Source organism: Agelaius phoeniceus, chromosome 2 (genome assembly GCF_051311805.1).
Source record: "Agelaius phoeniceus isolate bAgePho1 chromosome 2, bAgePho1.hap1, whole genome shotgun sequence".
Taxonomy (NCBI): Eukaryota; Metazoa; Chordata; class Aves; order Passeriformes; family Icteridae; genus Agelaius; species Agelaius phoeniceus.
Window position 1 is genome coordinate 38169457 of NC_135266.1, and position 15677 is coordinate 38185133.

Here is a 15677-nt window from a genome sequence, read left to right on the forward strand (position 1 = left end):
TGGAGTTGGAAGATTAGTGCTGTGAGACTACTCAGTCAGATACATGAGTACCATTGCAAAAGTGGAAAACTGTTTGTTGCACTTAATGTTAAACTCTTCAGAAAAGGTACCTGAATTCCAGAGACATATTACAGTTTTATCTAGGAGTTCCTCAGGCAGTTAAGTCATACAAGCATTCAGACTCTGAAAGTGCTTATAGGATCATTCAGGTCAGAAACAAGTTTACCCCAAAGCCTAGCAAGGACCTGGAAATGAGGACTTCCCTCCCCAGTTTCTCCTCAGGGTTTCAGTCTCAGTCATGTTCTTAGGAAACCTACTTGAGTCCCAGAGCAACAGGGTGTTTCTGCTATTTTTTTACATGCAGTTGTTGTTGATGACATTTTTCCTACTTCCTTGTCCTCCTTCCCTCAGTGTACATCAGCCAAATCACCTTTGCTCTGGAAGAGTAGCAGGGGCAGAGGGACAGAGTTCCATTTCCTCTTCCATCTAAGGAGATTTAAATCACATTTCTCAATTCTCTAAAGAATGTTCAACCATTTAAATTTTTTTGTTACACTTGTGCTCAGCATATATCAGCGCCCTTAGCACAGAGCCTTTGAGCCAAGCCTTTTAGTTCTGCTCTCAACTGGCTTCCACTGTGTGCCTTCTCTGAGGGACTGTGAATTCTCAAAGCAGAAGTCCTCTGTTCCTAGCAGCATGGAAACTTTCCCTAGGGTTAGTACAACTGTTAACATTCCTAAAAATGATGGAAGAGCACATAGAATAGGCACCCAGGGGAATGTACAGAGCACCATATGGTACTGCTCCCATACTCTACCACACTGAGAAAGCAGCCTATGCAGATTTTGATTTATTCACAAAATTTGATAAGGAGGCTTTTGTTGAGGCCTATGTTTTATCCCCTTAGAAGAGAACAATAATGCTAATGGTGCAGTAACACAGGACTGCAAGATGCCTGAGACATAGGACAGAAACCAGCCCCTGACTCTGGGGCTCCCCTCCAGAGAGCCTCTTCAGCCAGAGGGAAAGTAGCCATGAGCACAGCTCAGCTGGTGGACTGTAGGAGAATGACCAACACAGCTGCATCCCAGAGCTGTGTGTGTCACCAGCAACCCGCGTCAGGCACGGCACCTCAACTCCTTACACACTCCAGTCCGTGGGAGGAGAGTATCCCATGCACAAGGGAATGTTGCTAAATGACAGGGTGGCCAGGAAGAAAGCCTGCACACAGGGCTGCAGTTCATGCCCACTGCTAGCTGTTTTTGCAGTACTTGCCAGTATTGGCAAAGGTCAGCCCCCAGCACTGCGGGCTTGAATCAGGCCCTGACCTCTGCTTTAATGGTGTGTACATACATATAGTGAGACAATCTTCCTCCTGTCTGTGTGGAGGTACCTGGGCCTCCATCTGAGATGTGCTTAAGCATGTGCCAGACCCATCACAGATAGCTCTGGTCTCCTCAGGAGATAAATCTTCCATCCAGAAAGGCACTGTTGTACACACCAGCTCTTTGTCAGCAATTGATAGATAATAGCATGTATTGCATGGCAGTAAACAACAAAGGATAAATCTAGACACAGCCAGAGAGGTGCAGAGAACACCTCTGTCATAAAAAAAAAATTATCTGGTCCAGAAATACACATGTGAATATATCAGTAGGTATAAGCATAGAGGGCAATATAAAGAGAGAAAAGAAATGAGGATGACAGATGTCAGTAGAAGTGTGAGAAGCTGAGCAACTTGATTAACTAGTTGCTGGAAGTAAAGTCTGAGCAGATAGAAACAGAATGGATATAACACAAGGAAATCCAGGAATGTTGATTGCAACACTGCAATCCAACCAAGAAGCTTTTGACATAAAACTGAAATGAGGGCTCAGAATTAGCAAGAACAGTTTTTAGACAAAAACAGCATGTGAAACCTTTCACATTGACACCGAGAACTGCCAAAGAATTAACATTTTTCAATATTCCTCTTTTTCTCTAAGAAAATGTACCTTCAAAATTTATAGATCAAAGCAGATGACGAAGTAACAGCTCCAAGTTTAATATTCCTTCTGTCTTTAACTACATGCTGAATCAAGTAGGGTGTGCCACACACTTTTACCAGTGAGTCTCATCTTTACAACCTCAGAGATAAAAATGTCTTTTCTTATCAGATAAATTTCAAGAGATATGAGACAAGAGCTCATCTAAAAGATGCACTTTGGATTAGGAAATGAGCAATGGACAACTTCTAAATGTCAAAGAATCAAAATAAAATAATGTATTTTCCCCTTCAACCTGTACCCTGGTAATTATACAAAGATCTGTCTATTTTTCTTCTTATAAACAACTGACTGATAGAGATCAGTCAGTTTGTAACTTTCAAGCAGAACTTATTTTTACTGGCTGCAGTATAGGCCCTAACTCCTCAGCCCACTTTAATTTGCCTGGTTCATTTACATCAGAAAAAGGGAGATCCATGTTAAGCAGTTTTATATAGTGCACTGTTTCACTGAATTTGTGACACAGACTGAGCTTCCACAGAAAAACAGTGTACTATAGCAAATACAATCTATTTATTCTTAGGAAAAAGCTTAGAAAGCAGCCTAAGCAAATATAAAATATTTTAGCACAATTTTACCATGAGCTCATTAAGTAGTATACTGCTCAATTGGTTTTCTCTTTCCTCCCTAACTCTTATATTAACCTTGTGGAGGCTGATCTGAATTTTGTGTGGAGAAAGGTTTTGCACAGATGATTGTAATTTCCGAATTCAGAGTTTAGACTAATTTTAGATCTCAACACAGACAACTGAAATTCTTTATTGCAGCTTAATCAAGCCCTTGAAATTTTGGCCTAAGTGATAGTGAGTACTCCACCTCTTGAAACACTATACTAAAACTTACTTTCTTTTCAGAACAAGAGTAGATTTTGGCTGCAGAAATTTTGATGTGAATTCCACATTCTATCCTATACCACCAAGGTAAACAACCTCAATAGTCTTTAAAAAACAAGTAACTGTGGAGTTAAACTCATAGGTCATCTCAGACCTGTCACCTGCTATTTCAATTGAGAAACAAATTGCTGCATTTGTTTTTCCTTCCTTCCAACAAGCTTACGTTATTTTTTTTTGTCTTGTCTCCTATTTTTCATTCTATGTCCTGAAACTAAACTTTTGAAATCATGAGAAATATTGACACAGAAATCAGAAAATATCACCATTTAACATGGGAGTGGGAAAACTGAACTTCAGTTTCATTTTGCATAATCAGTTCCTGAGATCAGATGGTTTCACTGCCCAGCAAGATGTGCCAGCACAATGTGTTCAAATAAAAAGAAGACCATAAATATTATCTACAGCAAAATGTGTGAAAAAAGATATTGCTTCTTTGCATATCTTGTTCTTGAAAACTGATACTAGAGATATCAGATAGCAAGGTGGAGTATAAATCCAGGCACAAATTGGTTTAATTTTTAGCTCTGTATGACATAGATGTAGGGTATGCTGATAGTGTATTGCCAAGATGCACCTGTTTCTACTAAATCATCTTTATTTACCCAACTCAATGAAAACCAACCCAGACAACCCAAGAGGAAACAGATATTCAATCAGCTTCATGAACATGTCCTTAGCCAGTCTGCCGTGGTGGATGTGAACAAAAGTTCCTTCCACCACTGGCTTTGCCTGCACTGCAAGATGTCATCCTGCTTGTTCACACAGCCCATGGGATGATCATCCCACATGGCCAAGAGTCACGGAATCACAGAATCATTTAGGTTGGAAAAGACCACTAAGATCAAGTCCAGCTGTGAACCCAGCAGTTCCAAGTCCACCATTGATTCCTGAAGAGCAAGTACATTGATTCCTGAAGATACATCCCAGGTACTGGGAAAGGTGCTCCTGATTCCTCTTGTGGAAGACACCACTTCCTTAGGCTTAGCTGTAAACAGAACCATACCCTGGCTATATAATATTAAATTTGTTGTTGTGGAGCCAGTTCTCAGAACAGTGTGAAGAGTGCTGTTCAATCTGTGTATTACACAGTTACGACCACCAAGAAGATGGATGACATACTCATTCCCTTCTCCTACCACCAATAAATCCATCTTTATCCACCCCAGTTCTTGGGGGCCATTTCACCCCTCTTTGTTTGCTCCCCATGCATCTCTGTCCATACATCACCGTGAATGGAGAGGTTTTATTGCATGGGCTGGAATGTCAGGCCAGATCGGAAGATGGTGCGACACCATGTATATGATGACGTACACATCTCAGAGAAGTCATTTTGTCTTCTTTACATCTAATCTAAATGATTATACTGCAGGCATTCTTATGACTTATAAGTGTTTAATTATCTTATGTAATATTCTACAAAGATTGCAACACAATGTTTCCATCAGATTCTATTGCCATTTCTTCTGGTTTTGCTGACTCAAATGATGGAAGTCTCCTGGGAGTGTCTTTAATTATGCATGATTTTCAATCTGAAGAAGTTCAATTTCCCATCCCCTGTATGGCAACAGCATTTTAATGCCAAAAATAAATTCCTTTTTTTGTTGAATTCTCTCTTCACTGATACTGATACTTCACAATTGATACTTTTACACAGTAATCCAATACTCTAATTTAGTGTCTTTCAGGCTTTTATTTACCAAAAGAATCGAGATCTAAATCTTTGTGTACTTTTAACACTACCATCTAGTCCTACTGCATGCATGCCCTGACATATCTACTGCAGAAGCCTTCAGTTGCACACCAGTTGCCCTCTCCATTTTCTTCTTTAATTGCACCCAACCTTGATTGCCTCTCAGAGCAGGTACCTGCTTCTTTTAGAGCAGTGCATGAGCCCTGCACAAGAGTACAAAATATTCAACTCCCAGACTTTGGGGAAATTTACTTGTAGGGTGGCACAGACAACAGGCAAAACCAGGCAGCTGGAACTTAATGCTCTCATGTTGAGCTAAGGCAAAAAGAATGGGAACAGGTCCATTTCCATCCAATTATGTGTTATGTTTGCAGACCTGTCCTTCAGAGATTTTGCTTTTGTCTTTCATGTTAATTGGCCAAAATAGCATGAATCAGATCTGATCAAAAACACTCAGCGTGCACTAAAAGAGGGAAAGTTGAGAGGGGAAGGTCACTCATGCAAAGGTGTGATACAGTCAGTATGAGCCAAGTTGCTAAAGGGTTAGCCCTTTAAATGGCCAAGTTAAATAAGATACAATTGGTGCTAAGTTAACTTCCAAGAGCTCCCAAGTGTAAGCTTATGAATGCCTGGAGGGACACGTTTGCTTCAATTGTGCTGTATTTAACTTGGCAATTTAAATGGCAAAAGTCCTTTCTAACTTGGCTCTTGATACAAATATCACACCTTTATATGGCTTAACATCTTTTGTAAAGTAGAATTTTTTTGTTCATGTTAATTAGATATTGCCATATGTGTGTACATAATAGTCAGAAATATAGACACACACTCACATAAAATACATGCATCTATTAGATATCAATGAAAATTCTCATGGGGTAGGTAAAATTTTCCTACCTCTGGCATGTAACATACACTCAGAGTTTTAGTCTCAAGGAAACTGGTTTTCTTAAAACAAGTTCCTAAGGACCCAGATAGTCCAGGGAGAAAGGGAACTCTAATGAAGGCTTGTAGAAAGAGATCCTATCTAATTTGACTTGTTACTTCTATTATCTGGTAATCTGGGGGGGAGGAAGTGGGGAGGGGAGGGAAGTGTCTAATTAGAATTTCAAATGAATCACCAAATAAAGAGAACTGGATTTTACAGTGATATACCTTTTCCTGATATCTCAATTAAAGAGTGATGGGAGTTACTAAAGATTGAATGAGGTCACACTGCAGCTCTAGGGTGGGCATTATACAGGTGTTCTCATCACAGGAACCAAATTCAAGTGAATAAGGGCTAAAAGCGTGGTGGGATTAAATTCCTTTTTAGTAAATCCTTCCCTGGCATTGACATGACTGAGACCAGAAGCTCTCTCTTTTTTACTTCATCTCTTAATTTTTACTGTGATGTGCAATGAACCTCCACTACTATTTGCTGTTTCAGTAAACCAGGTGTTCTTCTCTGGCATAGTGATAAGAAAATAATTGGAGGTAAATTGATCTGTATTGATTTTTCTAGAATGCCAACCTCATTTACCCTGAAATTTTAAACTATGCATTGTTAATCATCTGAGCTTAAATTAAAGCACTTCAACCCTCTGATTTCTAAAGGAGTACTTTTCTCTCCTAACAGTCATCCTTTTCAGATAATACAAATTAAATTTTTTTTTGTTTGTTTTCCTATGCACTGATATAAATGAAGGAGATACAAGAGAAGAGACATGGATTTACAGGCTGAGAAGGTATGTTTTCTGGGAGAAACAAGATTTGTTTGGGCACCTTTGGTCTGGAAAACATTTGTTGCCATGATGAGCTATTCCCCTGTTATTTGTCATGTTTGAAAGTTAAATTTCACTTCCCCACCTTCTCTCAACAAAAGTATTGAAGTTAAAAGGCAGATTACAGGTTGATGACTCTGCTACAGGCTGTAAAAGAAACTGATTTGAAATGAGATACCTTGTTAGTGCTCCAGTTCTAGTCACTTCTGTTTAACCACTGCATTCTTCAAAATAGCCTAGGAAAGCATCATCTCAAAATGGCTTATTCACTGACATGTTTTAGGGTTGGGGCAGTATTCTTGTACCAGTTCAAAAAGCATGTCATATTTGGGTGATATCACAGCCTACAAACAGTAGACTGGGCAGTTTGGGCTTCTAGTCTTGCTGAAGACATCAAAAGAAAGTAAGCAAATAAATCTGTTAAGACAAGGTACAGGATTTCATTACCTTTCATTGTGTTTTATTGTATTGTCCATATCATCAGTTATAATCCTTGCTATCAGTGGAATGTCCAATTACAGGAAGCTTCAGATACCAATCATTTGTTTAGGTGGGCCATTGCAGTTACCTAATGCACAGTATTTCAAATAGAAACATGTATTTCAAATAGCATATAATATCCCCATTTGATATTTAAGCAGTCATCACTGTTCCAAAACCATAATTCTTTACAAAGCAGCTGATGTGGCAACATCGTCCGTGATATTTATGCACAGACAAATAGACATTAGGAAAATGGCTTGAAGGACAGTTTAGGAGCTGGGTTCAATTTACTGCTTAGTCAAGTGGTTTTGGGGCAACCTGGCAGGTTATTTAGGACTACACCCAACAAACAAACAATGGGGTTCAGGGACATGAGCATGCCAAGGTCACTGCCTAAACTCCGCATGTGACACAGAGGGAGAGGAAGGCAGTAGAAAGAGAGATTCACAGCAGCAGTTTCTGGAGCCATGAAGGAAGCAGCAGTTTAGCATAAGACAGTAAGCTTCAAATCAGTGGAAAAATTAACATACCCAGTTATTGAAATGAGGAAATAAGACTCTCAGACACAGATATCAGCCTCTTCAAAGTTACGTAATTGGATGTTAATGTACCCTACTTCAAAACATAGCTGAAAGAGGGGATAGTACCACTGCTGCCATTCATCTTTTGCACAATAAGTGAAATAATTTTTTCCTGTAATATTTCTTTCAATTTCATGAAAGCAGTGGAGGAAAAGGAATAAATAACAAACATTCCAAATAGTGCTTTGTGCTTTTCTTTTCTACAGCACAAAATGATAGTGATAATTTATAAATATTCTGTCCTTTTCACTAAGGTTTTGTGTGTAACAATACGTCACAGCTGGGGAACTGTAATATATATTGTGTTTATGAGTGATCCATACTCAATCTTTTTATGACTTAGGGTACTGAATGTTACAATTTAAGATAACATTAAGGCTCTAATTGACTCCTGTGTGGAAAACCAGTAGCATAAGTTTCCTTGAAACTAGTTGAGGAAATTTTACTATATTATATTAACTTAAAACTGACAAAACTTTATTACTCATCTTTCACTTTTTAAAATCTTACTTTAGTTAAAAGTAAGATTAAAAAAAAACAAATTTCATTGTTGAAAAGAATTAGGTATAGAAAGTATTATCTACACTGCTGAAGAATTCTAATGAATGTCCCTCATTCATTAAGAACCCGCAAAATTAGTAACACACAGCTTGGGGAACAAGGAGGTAGTAAGAAACAGCAAATTCCTAAAACAAAACAAACAAACAAACAAAAAGTCAACCTGCGGAGTTTCTTAGGTTTCGTGAATCCATCACGTATTTTTTCTAATCTTGCAAGTTTTCTTCTTTTGGGCTAAATTATCCTCTATGTGATTCAGCAAAATGGGTAAATGTGAACTCTAGATAGGCAAGCTAAGTTATCTGAAGCTGTCCAGAGCTATCTAGAAAAAAAATTAGGTCCTCCTACATGACTTTGCTCTGTCTAGCAGAAAGGGATCATGAACATGGATGGTGCTCTGATCTACTCGAGTAAGAGAGGTGAAATAGAGATGGTTCTTCCTTTTTGACATTAACTTGTCATGAACAGGCAGCCAGACAATACAGATGTATAACTGGTGTGAAGCACAATATTCTCCATAATAATCACTGGACATTGCTTTCATTTATATCAACTACCTCATAAAGCAACCATAGCCTAAGGAACAGTTCTGAAGGGATGCCTTGTTGCATCTCTAAATATCTTCAAGATATGGAAGATGTGTTAAAGCAGAGAGCGGTGCCCTTGCATGTGTCAAATTCAAACACTGGAGATACTTCACATCAAATGGTAACAGCCATGAAGCATGGAGAGAGCCATCTGTTTCCCATACTTGAAAGAGGTGTTGAAAAGAAGGCTTTTTTCTTTTTTCACTTAGCTAAGATTATGATTTTCATGAGGCCAGAGTGTATGCTGAAAACAAGCAAAAACAAGATGCCCTGTCCTTGGAAAGGTGACAATTTGAACTCATATTACTCTAATGTGACTGGAGGAAAAATAATATTGGTGGGTGAGATAAACCTCCTGAGTGCTATAGTTTTATATCAGAAAATTAGGTGTGGGCCCTGTTGTTAATCTCTAGATCCTCACCATCCAGTGTTTGTGGGAAATGTGCAGCTTGGAGCATTGCCATGGTCCTGCGGTGACAGCGAGAGACTGCTGATGCCAGGCCACGAAGGAGTGCTAGAAATAACACCTGCTCTCCTTCAGATGGAGATAACTCTGTGAGAAAACTGTGACAGCTGTTAGAGATATGGGACACAGCTCTGATGGATAAGAGCATTCAGAGGGCAAAATTTGCTCTAGCAGTTCTGAGAGCACTTGATAACTTCCATAGCACAGTATGGCAGGAGATCAAAGGCAAGTATCTTCCAGAAGTCCTTTTCTGTCAACAATGTACTTGGATGGTTTCAGCTTTCTGCAAAGAAACTGAAAATAAAACAGAACCTAAATTATCTGTTCCCATTGCTTGGCAAAGGTCCCCATGAGAGATTCCCATGGATCTCGAGTAAATGTTTGCTCTACCATTCTGCCTCCCTAAAAGAAAGGCATCAAGTCAGCATCGGTGGTATTCTTTTTTTAATATTAGAAATATATGTATATTTTAAAGTATCTTACAAAAATACTCACAAAGAGAGTTAAAAAAAAACAAAAAAAAACCAAAGGGTTGTTGGGGCAACAGATCTTTTGCAGGCACTTAACACGATTACAATATCAGAGATACTTGTACATAAAAAACAATCCTTGTGCAGCTTACAGGTGGAAAGAAGAAACTTCTTTATCCAGCCATTTCTAGACCTCCATAACCAAGTCAACATGTCATTAGTATCGGTATATTTCTGTACAGCCACTTTTCCCAGCTTTATGTATAGAGAAAAGTTTGTTGTCTTCAGCAACCCTGAAGACCTTTGTGGCTTCAAAATGAGTAGAGGATAAAGCAGTACTTTCATGAAACATCTTTTCAGTTTCTAAAAGAAAGAACATTTTTCAAAGAATCATACTCTGGCAGTAATGGGAAAACACATTTGCTATTTCCTAACTATTGACAGATCACAGCTTAATGTAAACATCTCTATAGAATACACTGTTAAGATCAGCTGGGAAACTTTCCTTTTTTTATCCCCTTTGTAGGAAATTAATATCTAATCTGGTAAACTCTGAGGTTAAGGACATCAGAAGGCATGTTAAACATTAAACATCTGATGACGTTTGAAAACCACGGTCACTAGTAAAAGCTATAAAAGGATTCCATAAAACCACATTTTAAAGGAAACTTGAGTCGAAGCCAGGTGAAGAAGCGAAGGATCTCGTAATTATTGCTTGTTAAAGCAAAGTTTGGTTTCAAAAGAAAAAGAATTATTTAACATTAAGGAATCATATTTTCACATATTTCCTACCTAGTCATTCACTGTCAGGCAGCTTGCAGAGATATTTTCCCCTGTGACTTCCTATGTTCCTGTAAAACACAGGTATTCCACTGCATGCTATACAATCACTACCCTAATAGGCTTCAACACAACCATTTTTTCATTGTTTCAGCCACAAAGAAATGAACAATCATACTAAGAAGATGATGGCGGTGTCCTAAGACCACATGGCCCATCAGATACCCAAAGCTAAGCCCAAGGCATGGTGGATGAGAGAAGCACACCCTGGGTAGGGTGAGCCTTGAGGCACAGGGCCATGACTCACTGGGCACCATATGTGTGCACCACCCGACGAGACCAATGCAGATGGAGCTACAGAAACTGCAAAATATAATGCTGGCTGTCTACATATCTCTGTAAATATAATACTTGGAATTTATTGCCCAATAAACCCTGACCAAAAGGTTACTATTTGAAGGACAACTTTGCAAAAAGAATACCTGCATCAGATACAAGTTTTCTTTTCAGTATTTTCTTCTTGTTTATATTGCAGGATTTTATAAAGTAAAGGAATGTTTTCACTGTAGCCCCTAACATAAAAATAAAGACCTTTATAGGATTCTCACACAGCTGGTATGAATTCTCACTCTTGTTTTGTACTAGTTAGTTCATTGTAAGGATGGCCATTCCTCCCAGTTTGTGCCTCTTATGTTGAGGACAGAATTAAGGCAGGCAGGCTGCAGAGATCCTGCTGTGATAATTGTCCACCACCCATGGGGCTGTGTTGAATCCTATCTCAGTTGGGATTCACTGTATCCTACAGCAAATCAGCTATATGGTTGTGTTTGTTCATGGTGTTTCACCTCTACAAATAGCACATGGGACAAAAGAAATTCAGGATCTGGTGATTATGTGGAAAATCTAGACGGCATACTTTTAGGGGGGAAAAAAGAAAGAAAAAAATTTCAGCAAGAAAGGTTTCTATGAGGATAGAAGCAACAAAAGGATGTCTAAGGAGACTGAGATTTCCATGTTTTAACTGCAGAAACTATGTACCATGTAGTTACTCACCCCACTCAATCCCCAGTGGGATAGGGAGGAGAATCAAGGAAAAAAGGTAAGGCCCAGAAGTTGAGTCAGGAACAGTTTAGTAATTGAAATAAAGCAAAATACAGGCTAGAAGAAGATTAATAAGATGAAGAAGAAGAAGAAGAATATTGAAAAGTGAGACAACAAAGGAGAGAAGGACAAATAAAACCCAAGAGAAGCAAGAGAATGAAAGATGCATAACACAGCTGCTCACCACCCCTGACTGATGTCCACCAGCAGCTCCTGACTATCTCCCCTCAGTTTATATATCGAGAATGACATTCTATTGTAAGGAATATCCCCTTTGCCAGTTTGGATCAGCTGTTCTAGCCATGCTCCCTCCTGGATTCTTGTTCATCTCCTCACTATCAGAGTATGGGAAACTGAAAAGCCCTTGATTTGGTGTAAGCACTACTGAGCAAATAAAACATCAGCGTATTGTCAACATTATTCTTATACTAAATACAAAAGAAACCAACACTGAACCACCAGCTAGTAGGAATAAAACTATCTCTATCCCAGTTCAGTTAAAACTAGGACAGAGAGGTAACAAGGAGAAACAAGAGGTCCTCAATCCCTTGTTTATTTCAGTTTTCACTGATAAGAGCCCAAGTGCCACAGGCTAGTCAGCCTTACCTCAGGCCCTAGGAGCATGGACTAAATGTGTTTAGGAGCCTTCTCCAGTCATATAAAAGATAAGGTGACTGCAAACAATCAACATTAATTTACCAAGGTCAAATCATACCTGATCAACCTGATTTTTTTTTTTTTTTTTTTTTTTTGTGATGAGGTGACTGACACTGTTATAAGGGAAAGGGGAGTATTATACTACACACTTTGACTTTATCAAGGCCATTGACACAGTGTTCACAGTCTCTGTATCACCAAATTGGTAAGACATGGGCTGGATGAGTAAACAACAATGTGGGTGGGAAGTTGGCTGGACTGGTGGTCTCAAGGAGTTGTCATCAGTGGTGCAAATTTCAGCAGGCAGCAAGTTAATAGGGACATCCATCAGGGTAGATTGCTGGGGCCAACACTGCTCAGTGTCTCCATTAAGTGTCTCCATTGTGGGCAGCAGTATACACTCCACAAGTTTGTAGATGACACCAAATATATTGCGATTCAGAGAGATCCTAGACAAGCTGGAGAAATGGGCTGTCAGCAAAACTTTTAATATTTTTATAAATTATCTGGATTCAGGACTAGAATGCAAACTAGGCAAATTGGGAGTGAGTGTGAGCTCCCTTGAAGGTAGAGTGTCCTTACAGAGATATCTGGATATACTCTGGATAAAGAGCTGGCCAACCAGCAAACATGTGAAATTTAACATGAGCAAGTGACAAATTCTGCATCTGGGATGGGTGTAATCTTGGTTACATGTACAAATAGGGGAATCATAGGCTGGGGACCAGCCCTGCGGAATGACATCCAGAGGTTGGGGTTGACAGCAAGTTGAATATGAGTCAGAAGTTCCCTGGCAGCCAAAACAGCCCAATGTACCCCGAGGTGCACCAGGCACAGCCTCACCAGCCTGCCAAGGAAGCTGCTTGCTCCACTCTGCACTGCACAGTGCAGCCCCACCTTGAGTCCTGTGCTCAGTTTGGGGCACCTCAACACAGGCAGAACATCAAATTATGAGAGCACCTAGAGGTGTGCAAACAAGCTGGTGAAAGGCCTTGAGAGCAAGACTCACAAGGAGGGGCTGAGGTCACTTGGCTCATTCAGCTTGGAGAAGAGAAGGCTGAGGGGGGACCTCATCACAGCCAGCAGCTTCCTCGGGGGGGCAGTGGAGGGCAGGTGCTGATCTCTCTGCTGACCAGTGATGGGATAGGAGGAAATGGGATGAAGCAGGGGCCGTCCAGACTGGGCATTAGGAAAAGGTTCTTCCCTGAGAGGGTGACTGGCCACTGGAACAGGCTCCCCAGGGAAGTGGTCATGGCACCAAGCCTGTCAGAGATCAAGGAGAGCCTGGGCAATGCTCTTAGTCAAATGGGTTAGCTTTAGGCAGTCCTGTGAGGAGCAGGGAGTGGGACTCTGTGATGCTTATGTGTCCATTCCAACTGAAGAAATTCTATGACAAACAAATTCAGTCCTGCATCTCGAATGGCAACAACTCCATAAGACAGTACAGGCTTCAGGGCTCCCATTTAGGAAGCAGCTCTGCAGAAATTGACTTCAGTGGACAAGTGAAAAAAGCATCAGCAGCTGCAGCAAAGACCATCAGTATCCTGGCTGTAAAAGTGCAGACAACAGATCTAAGGAAGGACTTTTTTGGTACTTTTGAAACTGCATTTGGAATGCTATATTCCAAGGTGCCACCACTGCAAGAAGGAGAAGGACATACTGGAGCAAGTCCAGTGGACTTTGTGATTAGAGGGAGAGAGGGATGATTGTTGTCTCACTGCCCCTAATTACTCTCCCTGAATACATAAGCTGTAGGAGAGGAAGCACACAAATTCATCTACTGAAAGTACCTGAGGTGAGGCACATTTACTGATTTTTTCAGTGGAAAGGCATGGAGACACAGCCTGAAGCATGATTCAAGGCAGAAATCTTTTATCAGAATCTGAAGTATATGGGATGGTCCCTTGTGCTCCCACAGCCTACACAAGACAATGGATTTCAGCACATAAGATAGCGATAACCTCCCTGAATCTTCATTCTTTGTTCTTAACTTTCAAGAAAAAGTGCTCAATTAAGTTTTATCACAGTTTAGCACCTTTTGGGTTATGCAGGATTCTGTGCTTCTGCTGTGACACCTGTGTGAGATTTAGGAAGTTTCACATTCACTCTTATTTGTCTGCAATGAGACAAGTTTTTGGTAGGCAGCCTTCTGCTGCAGTACTGGTGTCAGAATTCCAGTGGAAAGGGTTCCCCCACTTGTCATTACCTGAATAGCTGAAGGTCTTACACAATTAAACTAGGGGTATTTGAAATATAGATGCCTTTGATTTACCCTCTATTATGAGCCTGAGACACAGAAACTCTGCTAGACAGCTGACATTGCTGTCAGAGCAAGGAAGTGGTAATAGGAGACATGGTCATACTGTAAATATTTTATTTAATGTCATTAATTTATTCTATTTTATATCAACATTTCAATGTGTTTTGCTACAGAGCATCATTATAATTTTTCTTTTTGTCTACAATGAGATTTTAAAGATCCCCAAATCCACTAAACTTTTATAGTTTAATTCTGTGTTGGATGCATCAGAAATGGGGACTTAAATAACACCTACTCTGTCCTGTATTTCTTATGGTGACAAGTAGTCAGGCTTTGCTCTCCCTGCACATTCTGTATCCCTGAACTGCCAGTGTCTAAAACAGACATATATTGACACCCCAGGTGTTTTCTACCTGGTTAACTCAACAGCATAGCAAGTGTCAGGACTCAATGAAGAACTCCCAGAGGATGCTGATTCTCTCAAAGAGACTCTTGTAAGGGAATTTGGTCTCTCCATTCTTCACCTGTCAGAAATACTGTTCTCATTCCCCATTGCACTCAGTCAAGTTCCTAGTTCAGCTACAAATGCATGCAATTGCTACTGCTGCAGTGTTATTGGTGCAAAGCCTAAGGGATGGGAGGTGGAGAGCTTACATATTAATAATCACTCCTAAATGTCTGCACAAGTGTGGAGCTGGGAGCATATTAAGGAATATTAAGAAGCTTAACCTCCATCTGTTTGAAAATACACATTTAAAATTAAGGTTGTTAAAATAATAAGCCACTTTTGCATTAAATAAATTTAATTTAAGCTTTTTCTTTCTTTGAAGACTTGGTGGTTTGAAGTTTAGCCTAACCAGTACATGAAAAGTAATGTGATGTGCTGGAGTGGGTCTGAGTCCAAAGGCCTATGAGAGCCTATCAAAGACACCAAGAGCTCTGAGCTTTTTCAAAATCACCTGTAACTTGGTCATATGCAAATCAGACATCTTTCATTCTTAATCTCCCTAAAATGCATTTGCTATTAAAAAAAGGACACATTCTCATCTTAAAGGCATCCTTACCACATCAGTGTACCTAGAAAGCATGCATATGTTCAGTTAACAGAAATCATTCCATTCCCTTCTGCCAAATTTATTGATGATCCTTGACCAGTGACAAACCAATAAAACTATTCTATGAACTGTGTAAGGAAATTCTCAGGAACAAAAAAGTAAACTGTAAATATACTTTATTGTATGTTATAAAATGAGTGAGAAAGACTTTACTGAACTACTGGAGCTTATCACAATCTTATCTGCTTAGAGAATCAGCTGGCATGGCTTTCCCTTAGAACAGCAACA